Here is a 14,384-nt window from a genome sequence, read left to right as displayed (position 1 = left end):
CATGGTCAGGACTTATTCGTTCTCTTTTCCTCTTTCCTTCCAAAATGCATTACAAACTTTAGTGAAAGATACACAGTTTTTTTTTCTCAAATCTCAGAGAATGGGGGTCAGGTTATTTTCTGCTTAGAGACTTGAGTGGGTTACCACATAAGACAAGGCAATTTGGTCTGATATTCAAATTCATTTAGACTATTGCCACAATTTATGGGCATGAAATAACATGATAGAAAAAATGTAAAGGTAAATTGAAATCCAGTCACATTAGGCTACTTGCTCTTTTTGATTAGAGTATATTTTCCTGGACTTGCTAATAATATTCCTTCTGCCAGGCTTACCGCTTACTTCCTCACTTTTCTTTACTGAGATTTTACCTTCACATCACAAATTAAGTGCTATTCCTTCAAGAAACATACTGGTTTGCCCAAACTTCATTGTATCTCTCCCTTCTTAAACTCTTAGATCATTCTCATGGCACTTAACACATTAGATCTTGTGTTTTAGATATTGAAATTTTTATCATATGCTTTGATAATAGATTGTGATTTCTGCAAAGGCAGAGTGCTTTCCTCAACTTTGTAACCTTTGGGGTGGGTTTAAATGATCTCTTATACCTACTAGGTGTTTGATAAATGTTTGTTGTAGCAGATGAACACCTGAAACAGTAATTCAGAACCTTAGGTTCTAGTAGTTTCTATGTCACTTTAGTGTGATTTGCAGAATGGCTCACCTAAGCTTTTCCTATGCATAATGAGTTCAGACTAGATGAATTCCAAGGTCCCTCCTGGCCCTTTCAATTCCCCAATTTCAAGTAGAATTTAGAAGAAAAAATTTGTAAGCAGCAATTTTATAGTTCTATTATGGAATTTCTACTTGGGGAAAGCTAACATTTCATGATTTCATTCTTGCTGGATTCTTTCTCAAGGTTTTCCATGGAGCTGAAATTTACCCACAACCTTGAGAAAGAAATGCACATGCTTCATGATCCTCACTCCACTTTCTCGTCCTTAATGCTTTTCCTCTGATGATTGCTCATTTCACACCCCAAAAGCAACTCATTTTATAAACGTTTTACAGTGCAGCAAGCAGTAAAGAATAAGAAATTATGGAATATTATATCCTATGAAGAAACACTGCTCCTAATGCATCCACAAATAATCAAGCTCATAATTGCTGGTTTGTCAATTATAATGGTAAAATATATATTTATATACTACATATGATATGATGGATGCTATTGGAGTGAGTCTGGCATATTCATTTATTTATTTTATGGTACTCATCCATGTTTCTGTTTATATATAGGATAACAAATTCAGGAACAATGGGAAAGTAATATATGAAACCTTAACAGGAAATACAACAGAGATTACAAAACACTACCATTTGATTTTTTATGCAAATACTTCAATATTCCAATATTTTTACTCACTTGTTAAAGCACATGACTCAAAATGCTAAATAATTCTGTTAGTCTAAATCTTTTAAATAAAATATTGGTGAAAAACCAAAATTGTTTAGTAAGGTATATATGACCTTGTTTATTATCTATCGTAGACATCAAGATGATCATAGTTAATACCAATTTAAGCTTTACAGAATACTGTTTTAGGCCCAATATTGATATATTAAATGAAGGTATCAGAGAATCTTGTATTTATGGCATCAGTTTATAAAGATCTATTCAAAACCACTTTTGTCAAAGTTTAAACACTGGAACAAAATTCAAATTGTTTCTAAATGAGACACAAATGATTCTTGCTAATAGTACAAATTTTGTCCCATGGGTAATACTATTGTCTTTTTCTTTTTTAAAACAATTATTTCGATTTTTTTTTTAGATTCAGGGAACACATGGGCAGGTTTGTTAGCTGGGTATACTGTGTGATGTTGAGGTTTAGGGTACAGATGATCCTGTCACCCAGGTAGTGAGCAGAGTCCCCAGTAGGTAGCTTTTCAGCTCTTGTTCCCGCTCCCCATCCTACCTTCCCAGTGTCTATTATTCCCATGGGTCCTCAGGTATTACTATTTTCAAGTTTTTTTCTTTACATGAAACTACTGAAAGCAAAAGCATGTCATGCTTATAGGTTACTCTGTACATTCATCATTCTATTAATAAACATCTTAAGTAATTAAGTAATATATTAAGGCCATAAACCAACTCCTTATCTCCTATCAAAGGACTACTGTTATTCAATCATCTAGAAAATTCATTTTAGGCAGGACACAGTGGCTCATGTCTGTAATCTCAGCACTTTGGGAGGCAGAGGTAGGTGAATCATGAAGTCAGGAGTTCGAGACCATCCTAACCAGCATGGTGAAACCCCGCCTCTACTAAAAGTACAAAAATTAGCTGGGCGTGGTGGCGTGTGCATATAATCCCAGCTACTCAGGAGGCTGAGGCAGGAGAATCGCTTGAACCCAGGAGGCAGAGGTTGCAGTGAGCTGAAATTGTGCCATTGCACTCCAGCCTGGGCGACAGAGAGAAACTCTGTCTTAAAAAAAAAGAAAATTCATTTTAATGGGTTATGTTACAGGGTTGAGGTCAGCCTACAGACACAAAATAGGTTAATTTAATTTTTTTTTTCGTATCAGGTTTTAATTTTTTCATTGGAACAGTATTTGGGGGTGGGGATACTAAATGTGACAGGGTTCAACAAATTTACATTTTATCAAAATAAAGTTCTTAAAGAATACAATGATAGCATATGCTTTAACTCTTATAGCACAAACCCTCATATTAATTGATGGTCACAGAAAAATACTGTAATGCTTTAAACAGAAGTTTTAAAATACATCAATGACACAAGTTTCAAACAAAATGCAGTGATCAAAATACTTAACTGTCCTTTCATCAAGCTGTTACAAACACAATCAGTCTTCGCTGTTTGAGCAAATCAGTTTTAGTTTCTTCGTGGTCCTCCATTTGTCTTTTAACATGACACTAGTCCAGTTGTTGAATTTATAATGCAATAGTATTTTAGACTATTTCCCTCTCCATATTTCCTCACGCCAGATCTCAAATTCTTGTCTTCTTCCCAAAGCCATGTCTGTTTTTTTCCAGCTCGATGTTTTTCAGGAGTTACCGGTTGAGCCTTTGAAACAGGTATTCTGCTTTCAGTGGCTCTTCTGCTTTCTCTTTTCTTTTTTGTCCTTTGAAGAGTTCCTACTCTTCTTTCTTTCTTATTAAGGTCTTGTTGCTGGGTTCCGTGTTGCAACTTAGATAAGAAAAGATTCTTTTGAGACCTTTTTCTTGTATCCAAATTAGCTTCAGTTTCCATTTCAATATCATTACCATTAGGTTTATCTTGAGAAGTTATTGTTCTTGTTCTTTTACTTTCTACTTCTTTTGCTGCTGCCTTCATTAGAAAGGTTGATGATTTTTCACTTAGAACATAATTCACATAACTCTTAATTTTCTCCATCATGTGGTTGTAGCTGAAGTGTTGAAAAAAGGAATGAAATGTATCTTTCTGAGAGATTATCATAAGCAATTTGCTTTTGAAAGGCATAAAGAATTTGGATCACCAAATATTCTTTCAAAGACTTCTTCTGCTTCTTTAAAGTTGTCATTTTCCGTACAAACAGCTATAGCCTGAATTTTAATTAAATTCTGTATTTCTTCGTGAAGTTTGTCACTTTCCTTTTCAATTGAATCCCAAATCATCAGGGCTGATTCCAAGGGTGTAATTCGTTCATCATTTTCAAACTGTGCATCAAGGGTTTTTCCTGCTGCAATTCTTGTCAAAAACTGACATACGTATATCGTTCTCAACTGGTAAGCTGTTAGACTGCATAGTCCATGAATAATAGCCTCTGCGCTGTTGTAGCTCCTGCGGAAGTCCTCGGAGCGGCCGTCGCGGAAAGCTTGGCAAAGAGAGAGGCAGAGGAAATCGAGCATCCGGCTGGCAGCCACGGCCTCGGCCTCGGGCACCAGGCCCGCGTCCGCCTCTTCCTCCTCGGGGGCCCCCACCTGCACCTGGCACTCGAGCAGTTCCTGGCATTCGAACTGCTCCTCGTCGTTTCTCTCTGTTTCTGCCATCTGCTCCTCGGTAGGGTCGGTATCCCTACCACCCGCCGGCATATTTATTAAAATTTATTTTTATGAAAAAAGATTTTTAAAAAAGTCTGCTCTAAGCAGTTACATGAAAATGGATAAATACAAAAGCAAGCACAAGAGTATTCAGTAGAGAATTTTGAGACTGAACAATCAAGTTTCAGGCAAATCTTGTGTGGTTCATAATTTTAGCCCTTTATTATGCAAAGCTGCCAATTCAATTTTACAATGCAAGAAATGCTTGGGGTGATTATCAAGTTATATTTACTGTTCTGCGGATCTACTAAAAGATGCACTATCTTGAAAGAGTCTGTTCAAATTACCTTTGAACACACTTTTAGATCTTCTTTGGTAAGCAAAAGTTGACAGATTAAAATGTATTCTTTCTTAACTGGCATCAGCATGTGAAACTTTAGAAAAACTGGTAGAGCAAATGATGATTCAGTTGCAGAGCCAAATAATTTCCAAATCAACAAATTCAAACAGAGAAAAAAAGTTGCTGATCTTAGATGAATTGCAACATGTTGCCACTTCCTTTCGCTTGTGTCTTGGTAGAAAAACTCTCATATAGAATTTTCCCCACCCATCAGAACAAAGTAGTTATTATCTCAATTTCCTATCTCCTCTTCTGCATCTCACCTTCTGAGGAGATAAATATTAGAATTTCAAAGTATCCAGAGCTAAACCCAGAGACAATGGGTTGGGATGCAAGTTGGAAAAACTGGGAAAGTATTAAATTCTGGACCTCTCTTCCCCCTCTGGCTTCTCTCTCACCTCTCTCACTGTCTGTCTGTCTCTCTCTCTCTATCTTCCTTCCTCTTTCTAAAAGAAGCCTTTGAAAGAGTTTTATGTATTTGCAGAATCAAATTTCTCTCCTCTCTTCTTCTATCTTCAGTGCACTCTGTTCAGGCTTTTGTTGTCATCTCTCCACTAAAACTGTTGTAGTCAACATCGTCGATGACCTCAATGCTACTAACACCAACGTTCGAGTTTCAAGCTTTGTCTAAGTCAACTATAGCAGCATGAGACACAATTTATCACTCTCTACTCCTTGAAGCATTGTCTTGTCTTCCAGGAATATACACTGCCAGTGTTCCTTCTCTTATTGCCTGCTCTTTTTCAAGGTTCCTTGCTGGCTCCTCTTTTTCTTTCTGACAAGTGGAAGTATTTCATGGCTCAGGCCTTGAAACTCTTCCCTTATCTATCTAACTATCCATTCACACTCACTTTCTTCATGAGTTCATCTAGTCTTGTGATAACTTCTAAATACATAACTTTAGTCTCAGCCTCTTTCCTGAGATATAGACTCAGAGATCCAGCTGACTACTGGATGTGTCCACTTGAATGTTCAATGGCCATCTCAAAGTCAACATGTCCAGAACCAGGCTTCTATATTCAATCCAGCCTCCCCAAATTTGCTTCTGCTCAGCCTCCCCCAACTCAGTGGATGGTGATACCATTGATCCAGTCAGGACTAGGACAAGAGTGAAGTAAGCCAACCACTTAGGCACAAACTTTAAGGCATTCAGAGCATCAAGGAAGTGCTGACCTTGCTTTTGCATGGCTATGCAAGGGCCACCTTAAATTTTATGCCCTTAACATCTCACTTGGCTCACCCTAGTACCAGCCCTGCTTCTTCTTGCTCAGCATCATCCTTTATGCCTCTGTTACTCTCACTCTCTCTTCCAATCTACCAAGATATCCTATTGGATCTACCTTCATTAATATTAAAGTGTTTGATCCAGTTATTGAAGAAATAATTAGATATATCAAAAGTAATGGAGGAGTTTTTATAAAAATATAATTCTTGTCCTAAAGAAGAAAAACCGAAAATCTGCTCTTATTTTCACAAAGGCAGGGAACTAATAGAAGATAGACATACTGTTTCATGGTGTTTAAAAAAATTAATAGACTTGGATTTTTAGACCAGTTTTAGGTTTTCAGAAAATGTGAACAAAATATATGGGGTTCCTGTATACTGTCTTCCACCACCAGCCTCTGCTTTTTCCTATTATTAACATTTTGTGTTGGTGTGGCACATTTGTTACCCTTATTTGAACCAATATTCATGCATTATGATTAACTAACATCCACAGTTTATATTAGGGTTTAATCCCTGTGTTTTATGGTTCTATGGGCTTTGCTAAATGCATTATGTCATATATTTCCCATAACAGTATCTTAAAGAATAATTTCACTGCCCTAACAATCTTCAGGGGCTTATTTCCCCTCAGCTAGCAGTGACATCTTTAGGTACAAGTACACACCACCTATGACAACTTAATTTATTGCCTTCTAGGCAAGCCAGGGCAGCGACTAAAGATAGTGACAATGTCACCTATCATCCATTCAGGAGCCTGTGTTTGGTGCAGAGCCCAGGGTTCCTAGGTCCAGCCTATATGCTCCAACGGTGGTTTCCTACACTCAAAGACAATGAACTTCCAGACACATCACAAACGCCCTGTGCTCTGCAAAGCTGTCCTGATTCCTCCTAGCAATATGAGTTGCCGCATTTTCTTTATTCTAAGGTGTCAGGCACATGATCACGGTGTTCATCAGGCTATCTGATCCTCTGATTATATGTCAGTCTCCCAGACTAGATCAGGGGCTTTTCGAGGGCAGAAGTTCTGTCTTAGATATCTGTGTCTTCCTCAGGGCCTGTACTTGCCATTTGTTGATGATATGAAAAGAGTTGGGGTTATGAGGGGGAGGAAGAAGGATAGTGGAATGAATAAAGGGAAAAGAGGGAAAGAAAAAAGACAGGGAGATAGGGAAGGTGTTTGTGCACATGCCCTCGGTCACAGGTCACTATGGGTGGGCACAGGTGTTCAGCACCAGAATGACAGGAAGATGAGCAAGAGAGGGCATCTCTGAGTCAGGGCTAGTGCATTTCTTACACCCAACAATCCAGCCACATCACTGACGAATCTGGGATGTTGTACTTTTCCCCACCAGCAGCCCTAGTTGCACTTGACAGACTATTGCCTGCTATTGCACTGACTTCATATAGTCCTAGGACCTCAGGGTTAATGAGTTCTCAGTTACATGGAACAGCTTTGTTTGATAGGTTACTCTAGTTTTATATGTAAGAAAACTTGATGTTCTTATATTATTTAATATATTGATTTGCTACATTGTATAAAAAGACAAATAAATGAGACTTCTTTAAACTGTCTTAGAAGAAGTCTCAAGTCTCCTGTTGCTCTCAAACCTCAGTGTGGACAGGCAGTTCATGACATTTGTTGTCCATAGTGTACTTACTTGGACAATTTCTCAATTTCCAAACAGCAATGATGTTTTTTGCAACAAATAAATTACAAAACAAAATATTTCACATTTTGTCCTCCCTCTGATAGAAATCTTTGTGGTCCTAAACAACTAAAGCTCCTTAGTTTAAACTGGAAGTATTATTAAGGAAAGTTGAAATTGTATGAAAGTGAGTAAATTGAAGATTCAAAAATGTGTCTATATTTGGGAATATTGATTATGATTTTAACGTTAACTTTTTTGATCTGATACCATTTCCAAAAATGTAACCTACAGAAATACTAAAACATATGTGCAGTTATAGGTTAAAAGAATATGATGAAATTATTGGCAGTAGGGCAAAATTTAAAACAATTCAAATGGTTTTAAAAGAGGATTAAATAACTATATTTAATGATGAGTAAGTAGTAGGTTAAAAAAGGAATTATTTTGAATAATAAGAAAAATAAAGATTCTAAGATACGTATTCAGTGAAGAAAAGTTTCAGGAACACACGTTTGCTATCATTTCATTTTTGCAAAACAAACAAACAAGAATAAAACCAAAAGCTACACATGCATGCGTGCACGCACACGCACACACACACACACTGCAAGACGCTTGTGAATCGAAGGGGGTAGTGTTAGTATTCACACAGGAACCATCAGCATGATATAGGAGTGTCAAGAAAACCAGGATCTATAACCACCTTAATTTAATGGACTTTATATTCTGTATTATACCTTACTATCTATAATAATAAAATTAAATATTCCATACTTAAATTATCTATAAAAAATAAATTGAGTAAATTGTAATCTTGGATCTCAAGTCCAGTTCCTCTAGTTCTCTCAGAACTATCTCCCTTCATTTCAAAGTTCATGGATTGATTTTTGGTTTTCCTAAAATGTACCTCTGTATTTTAAATGTACACATCACCAGGGCATTCTCTTTTCTTGCTCTCTTATTATTAGAACATACATTTAACCCCTTCTGACAATCTAGCCATTGCAAACCTCCAAGCTTTATCAACTGTCATCTTCCAAGTATTCACAGTGCAGATGTCTGGTATTACAATGGCCTTAAATTATGGTGTCTATTTACATGGATAAAGAGTGACCACTGTCTTTGGCTGGTTCCTGTTGATAATGAGTTTCTTGGATGTTTTTGAAAATAATGAGGTCAAGGCAGGGGCCTTCACTGAATTCCCACATGTGCTCGGTTGCAAGCCACACTCAGGTGACAGACGGTCTTGCAGTTTGTGCTGTTGGTCACATGAAGACTGGGAAATAAAGTGCATCAGATCAAAATAAACTTATATTTTATTTCAGCTCAAAGACCTTTGGAAAACAATGATATCCCATAATATATATACTTAGTGATATTACAGATTATGTTCTTAAAAGAAACTTATTTCTCTTGCAAAACATAACAACTCGAGGCACATGCATTATGAATATTGGGTCAGAAGCATTATCTTCATATTCAAAGACTGGCATATAATTATCAAGAACAGAAATGTAAAAAACATAAACAGCTTGATGATAGAATTGGTACACGTTTATTATTAGAAACTGCTCAATGCCATGCTTGACACAAGGTGGAACTCCATTATGAGATGCGTGAGAAACCAGGGTGCCATGGGTACAGACAAGGACTCTAGGTGCAGACTGCTTGCTTCAAACCTGGACAAGCAGTATGAATTTTGGCAACTCTCTTGTATTGCTCTTTGCCCCAGTTTTTTTCACCTAAAAACTAAAAGTAAAAACAAGGTTATTGTGAAAATTAAATGAATTAAAGTAAGCAAACACCTACAACAACACCCCGAGGCACACAGTCAGCCCCAAGCATGTTTTTCATTATTACTCTTAATGAGGTAAGAGAGAACACAGGCGCCAGCCATGAGCCTCTAGCACACTCATCAGAGACCAAACTTTTATCAGCCTCCATTCATTCATTTGACCCTGATAAGAGAGGAGTCTCATGCAAGAGGAGCAAGCATCCACCTTGGGACCAGACAGCCCATGGTCAAAGTTGAACTCCACCACTGTTCAGCTGTGTGACTTTGGGCAAGTGACGTTCCCTCTCTGATCCTCAGCACAATGACAGGTCTATGAGGATTGTAGGAGCCGACAGAAAAAATGTGTGTCTTAGTTTGAGTTTCCTGGAAGTAGATCTAGAGGAAAAGATCCAGATACAAAAATTTTATTTGGAGATGACTCTCGGACAGTAATTCTACTGCCAGTTCTTCCTTAGGGTGGTAATCCCAGGAAACACCAGAAGAGGAGTGGGGAACTGAGACAGGAAAGGAATGCAGCAGTTTAAGGGACCTTCATCAAGAAGGTTTCCACTGTGGCAGCCAAGACTCAGCCCTGCCAGGTACTTCTGAGAGACAGCACAGAACATGTATCTCAGAGTCATCCCACCCAGAGCAAGGGAGCTAGGGTATTTATCCACCAATACCCACCAGTCACTCCTCAGGGCTCCTTCCAAAGACATGATTCCTTCTGAACGCCCTGCCTGCACTGCAAGGGTTAGACCTTGGGTTGAGGGCAGGGGAGCTGACAACACCTCCAGCAATGAGCGGGAACACAGGCTGGTGTGGACTCTTTCAGTCACTCAGTGACTCCAACACACAAACACACACACACACACCCCACACTCCAACACCAATACAGGGCATATGTACATACACGCACATGCATACATGACTGTTACCCACTTAGATCCTGGTGAACCCATGGGATAGATGATAAGGTGGGAATCAGAGGGAAGAGCAAAATAAAGGGGAGTGAAGGTCTTAGGAACAAAATGCAAATTTAGGCAGAAAATCAAGGGGGAAGAGGAGTGGTCTGGACACCAAATTCTGGCTGGGTGGCACCTGCTCTACATTCACTGTCAGGCATTCCCTAAGCAGCTTTGTGAGGTAGAAGAAATCCCCCTCAATTTACAGGTGGCAGAAATGTAGTTCAGAAAAGAAAACTGATTTTATTAATGTCTCACAGAGAGTTAGTGGGTGATAGATATGGACTCCCAGATCTTTCTGTCCACAAAGCCTACAAATTCTCCCTCGTTATGCAGGCTGGGTACCAGGCCCTGCTTCTGAGCTCTGCTCCTTTTCCTGCTAGGCAATCATGGCAGAATTGACGAAAACATTTTCCCCCTTCACCACCTGGAGCAGAGCCAGTGAGAGGGGCTGGGGACAGGCCATGAGGCCCTGCACCCACCATTCAATGTCTTCAGGACTGTGGTCCCTCAGGACTCTTGCACCATGTGCTGGCAGCACTCTTAGTGTCTGGGGGTCTTGTGAGGTTGTACAGGATCCATTAGAGGCCACTGGCTGTGCTGTCATATTCTAAAGGTGGCCAGGCAGGTTTGTGTCTCTTGGCTGCTTCAGCACCAGAGGATGGAGAGCACCAATGCAGTGAGGCCCTCGGTAGAATGGGAGGAGGGAAAGAAAGGGCAGAATGGAGTGATGTAGGGTCCATCCACCATGTCCCTGGATGGAGAGACCCCTGTTCTCATAGTGGCCCCACACCAGGACCACCACCGGCACTCATGAATATGCCAGCCTCCATTTATATGTCCTCATCTGACAACTCCTTCCCATTTTCATCCTGGAGACAAGACCTCTGAACACACTAGCTCTGAGGGCACGTGATTGTAACCTGAGACAGTCTCTGGAGACTGTTCATCCAAGCAGGATCCCTCCCTTGCCATCTCCAGACCTGCCCCACAAGCTCCCTCCCTGGTCTGGCTCTTGTTCACTCCTTCCAGGCAGCCTTCTACAGTCATCTCTAACACGTATTTGACTGTCCCTCCTTTATCCAGCACCTTCCATGGCTCCCCAAAGCCCTCCAGATCAAGTTCAAGTTCTTTGATCAGACACTTGATCTCAAGCTGCATTCTACCTCCTGAATTAAGATCCTGAAGAAGCCCACCTTGCTCATCACACGTGCATCAAAAGCCCAAAATCTTGAACGCGGGCTTGGCCTTGAGGAAGTCATCAACACCCTGACTAGAGAGGGTGCAGTGCTGCTGCAGGGTGATGGTGTCTGAAGTTGTGCAACAAGTCACAGGCCCTGTAGAAGCACCACCCCTCAGGAATGGGTACACTGGTGGCAATATATTCACTGGATTCCTGCAGGGTGAGGCTGGGGAGAGGAAGTAGCTCCATAACACATATGAAACCCTGGAAACCCTTCCCAGCCAAAATCTCAGGACCACGTTACATGCAGAAATGGGTGCCCTCTGAGCACGCTTCTCTCTGCCTCCCACTCTGAGCTCCCTCCAGGCCCCACATGCCCCATCCTAGACCAGGGCTTGGAGCCCAGCAGGTGTTCAGTCCATGGTATTGACTGCTTCCTGGGCCAGGAGAGCCCTTGGTGGCTCTGTGACTCCTCCTGTGTAACCCCTGCCTCTGCCTCGGGACCTCCCAACTCCCAGGGGAAGCCCCCATGGCTCTGGATTGCCCCACCTGCCCTGGGACCCTCCAACCCCATAAGACTTACTTGATGCCTTAGCCCTTCCAGAACATGACATGTTTCTCAGAAGGTGACTTATCTCCAGGGCCATCTGTGGATGTTTGCTGGGGACCTCTTACTGCTCTCCTTTATGATCTGTAAGGCAGGGCCAAGAGGAGAAAGCAGCCCAACCTCAGAATGAACAAAAGGCTCACTGCCACAAATGGCAAGCACCAAACAGTCAGCAGTGCTTCTGGAAGGAAAGCAGGTTTCATTCTGCAGAAATCTCCTTGTTTGGCTTCTTTCTGAAGCCAGGGAGGGGTACTAAGCCCAGCTTATCTGCGGTGCCTACGTTACCATCTGTGCCTAGGATGTGCAACGGGCCCCTGCTCCCACTGCAGGGTTGACATTCCCTCCAGCTGGAGACCTGGGCTCCTGACATCGCCTGGCCTGTTTGTCCTGCTCTGGATGAGCGTGGAAAGGCTGTACCTGGTATTTTCCTAGGTCCTTGGTTTCCCCCTTCTAGACATCCAGCAGGAGTGACCTTGCCCAGCCCCATACCTGAAAGGGGACTCCCTTGAGGAGCAGCCGAGAACCAGGACTCCCCTCCCACGATTCAAAGAGTGGATGAGTGCTCAGCATCGGGAACTGTGATCTAGACCTATTTTTTCATTTAGGTCACCAAGAGACAACCCCTAACCCCTGAGCTAGGGATGGTGCAAGTTCAGGCATGAGATTCTGTTCCAGCAATGTGATGCTTGCAGGGACAGGCCGAAACCTGGTGACCAGGTCTGCTGTCCTCTGGGTAAGGACAGTGTGCCACTCACCCTCAGAGAGGCAGGTGGTGCCAAGACACAGCACTGGGTGCCTGTACCCCGGCTCTGCAGACACCAGTCATGGAGGTCCTCCCCTCTCCACATTACCTTCTTGCTGCTCCTAGATTTCTTCTAGTCATTAAGCACTTCCAGTCATTTATCTGTGCATCTGATCTGGCATTTTTGTTGTCAGATGAAACACAATAAAGTAAGCTGAGCCACAAGGATGCCTGGAGGGGACCTTGGATGCTGGGTCTTGGGCTCCAGGGCCCTGATGGGACTGAATCAGAAGTAGCCAGAGAAGGACAAACACTGGGGCTGAGCCCCTATGACACAATGGCCATTGTTGGCCTGGCCTTATGGCCCCAAGACACACTGTCCTCAGGCCACAGACACCATGGGCTTTGGCCAGGTCCCAGCCTCCCAATAGTGTCCCGGCACTAGCGGGTGCTGAGCCCTGAGCCACAACCACAGTTCTGGGTTGGGGGTTTGGTAAAACCACCTCAGGGACAGAGTTCTGGGGTTGGGTTTGGCAGGAACTATGGCAACTCCCAGGGATGGTGTGTCACTTCTACTTGCCACCAAATGTGCACACAGGCTGTCCGCTGAGACCAGCCCATCTTACTGGACAGAATGGAGGAAGTCAGGGAACAGGCAGAGTGGACAGCTGGGGTGCAGGGAGAGGCAGATGCATGTTGGGAGGTCAGGCCCTGTGAGGGCTGCGGGGACGTCAGGTGGAGTGGACTCCAGGTGCACCCTCAGTGCACTGGGCAGGTCTCAGTCCAGTTCCTCTGGACCCTGGCTGGGTGATGTGGTCACTCCCTGGGGGACTACTGTCAGACCCTGGCCACCCACCCTGGGAAGCACCGTCCCATCCCAGGACTGGACTTTCTGAGTCCTAAGACAGGACAGCACTGCCCAGGCCTGACAGACTGGGAGGACCTGTTAAGTCCTCCATCCCTAGACCAGCCTCCCAACAGCAGGGACAGTCTCCTACCTTTACCTTCAGGGCACTGACTGATCCATCTCATTCTAAGGCAACCAAGGCAGAGCTGAGGACCTGTGCCAGGCTGGGAGCCAGTCCCCTCCCTAAATGGGCCTGAGGGAAGCCTCATCCCTGTCCCAGTGCACTGCAAGTTTCAGCCCAGGAGACACATAGGGAAGGGAGGATGGGGCCTCCCCACTGGCTGACCTTGGAAAAGTGGGACCTGGGAGAAGAGGGAGTGCAGGGCTGGCAGGGGATGCTCCAGGCCCATGGAGAGCTCAGGCTGCACCAAGGGGCTGCCTCTCCTGGGCTGGAGGCTGTGCCCTCTGCAGGATCTGAGAAAGTCCAGTACTGAGATGGGACAGTGCTACCCAGGGTGGGTGGCCAGCGCCTGACAACAGTCCCTCAGCAAATGACCACATCACCCAGCCAGGGTCCAGGGAGCCTGGGCCAAGACCTGCCCAGTGCACTGAGGGTGCACCTGGAGCCCACCCCACCTGATGCCCCCACAGCCCTCACAGGGTCTGACCTCTCAGCATGCACCTGCCTCTCCCTGCACCCCAGCTGCCCACCCTGCCTGTTCCCTGGCCTCCTCCATCCTGTGCAGCCCATAGACTGTGACCATCTCTCCGGCCACTCTGGCCCTTCTTTTACCTTTGTCCTGTCAGAATCTCTGAGCAAGATATCCCAGGTCCATCCAAGCACCAGCTTTGTCCACCTTTGACTGGGCCATTGGACACCACTGGGCCATCCCAGCTGTCCACAGGCTCCTCAATAACATGCATTTCCCCTGATATCTCCCAGCAGTGCTCAGCAGCCCC

At 43.3% G+C, this 14,384-nt stretch overlaps 1 pseudogene; it reads right to left on the bottom strand.

Annotated features, from left to right (window-relative positions):
* Positions 1-3,396: 3,396 nt before the first annotated feature.
* On the bottom strand, positions 3,397-4,039 carry LOC100588228 (annotated as a pseudogene).
* Positions 4,040-14,384: the final 10,345 nt, after the last annotated feature.

This window comes from Nomascus leucogenys, chromosome 4 (assembly GCF_006542625.1).
Source record: "Nomascus leucogenys isolate Asia chromosome 4, Asia_NLE_v1, whole genome shotgun sequence".
Taxonomy (NCBI): Eukaryota; Metazoa; Chordata; class Mammalia; order Primates; family Hylobatidae; genus Nomascus; species Nomascus leucogenys.
The sequence above is the reverse complement of the archived record's forward strand: the minus strand, read 5'-3'. Positions and strand labels throughout refer to the sequence as shown.